Raw genomic sequence first — 1869 nt, forward strand, 5'->3', positions numbered from 1 at the left:
GGGATCTACAATAAGTGAGAACATTCACTTTAGAGGAGAGATCTAAGGTTTACTCAAACCTTGATGTAAGTATTCAATCTTTTAATTGAATGATACATCATGTTTTATTTTTGCATAAAACTTGTCTCTAAGTGATGAATCAAGATCTATGAATTTAAATCCCTCGAAAAGTTTTTAAAACTAGCACGTTTCCCAACACCTATTTGATTAAAAAAAACAAGGTATTGTTCACTGCTGCAATATTAATAATTTCAAATCTTGAATTCAACATCAGAGTTGATTTACAGGGAAACTTACCGATTGTATGTTAGATGAATCATTTAGATAGTAAAAACAACTTAATGCCTAGTTCTTGACTTGTCCCTGATTCGCATTTATATCAATAATCCAGTCACCAATTGATATTGCAAGAGAGGAGATTAAAAGACACATCTTACATGGTTTCAATCAATTGCCAAACAAATTTAAACAGGAAGGTTGCATTCACTCATGACAATGAAGTGCATGTTCGGTGAATCAGTGTAGTTTCGTTTAATAGAGAAAGGATAAAAAAAAATAATAATAATTAAAACAAAACCACAAATCTGCATTTACCTATTCCTTTGGTTCATTTTACTTTCTTTCTTTTTTAATTATTATATAACATGTGGTCTGGTATGAACTATTTTCAGTTTAAGAAATAAAAACACAAGATCAGGTGAAGTGGAAGTAGTGAATTCACATAGGGTAATGCTGTTTAGGCCGTGGAGTTGCAACTTCAACCTAATATTAGCCGAGTGATGAAATTGTTACGAACAGATTCATGATTTTGCAGGACATTGGAAACATAAATTACATGACTAATTTATGATTATCGTCGTTAATTTGTAATAATCAAATGACTTTAACTCACATGACTAATTCTCAAAATCCATTTTCAAGAACATCCAAAAATTGATTCACGATCTGAAGAATAAATTGATTTGACCTTTTGAAAGTTGGAAGTAAAGCCTCATTTGCATAGAAAATCAAAAGAAAGTATTCAGTTAGGCAAAAATTAATAATAATAACAATAATAATAACGTACCTTTTTTTCTTTTTTGGCCTACTTCACCCATTCCCATCAACTCTCTTCTTTCGTGGAAGGAACCTAGAACCTATATTATTAGGACAAAAGAGGGAAAGTTTTAAATGCTGAACAAACTTGTAAAACACACATTCTAAAAGTTTTAAATGCCTTAACAAACTTGTAAAACACACACTCTGAAATTGAACTGACACTTCAAAGTCCTTTCCATTAATAAATTGTTCAAGTATCACATCAGAACAATATTATATATATGGGTAGAAACAAAAACAAGAAAAAATAAAACATGAATAAATAGACGTAACCAATAACGAAAAATGCCAATTAAAATTTTAAAAAAAATAGGAGTTTGTTACCCGATGACTGAGGAGGCTTGAGTCTTTGACCCTTTTTCTTGCTTGTTGTTAAGGCCCCGTGCTAACCTAAAAATAAGAAAACACTGAAGTTGTGAGGAGTTGGTTTCATAATCTCACTCAAGGGCAGATCCAGGATTTCTCAATGGGGTGGGCTAAATAAAAATATATCAACCAAAATCAACTGTTGTTTAATTCAATTTTAGTTAATTAACACGTTTCTTTAGACAATTGACTGATTAAGGCATAGAAAATCCTATTAGGGTAATTAATAAATAAATAAAATACCAATTTATTTCTGAATAATTCACCACTCAGTACCCTATCTCTTCTTTTGACCAATTTACTAATCCTATTTGAGAATCTACTAGTGTGAGGTAGTTCATGTCAAGCCCCTTCCAACACTATGGAATTCACTCAAAAGCATGTGTTGATGCGAAAAATCTACAC

The sequence above is a fragment of the Cornus florida genome, unplaced genomic scaffold, assembly GCF_030987335.1.
Source record: "Cornus florida cultivar Cherokee Brave unplaced genomic scaffold, ASM3098733v1 CherokeeBrave_3.0.0_Hap2_Chr04, whole genome shotgun sequence".
Classification (NCBI taxonomy): Eukaryota; Viridiplantae; Streptophyta; class Magnoliopsida; order Cornales; family Cornaceae; genus Cornus; species Cornus florida.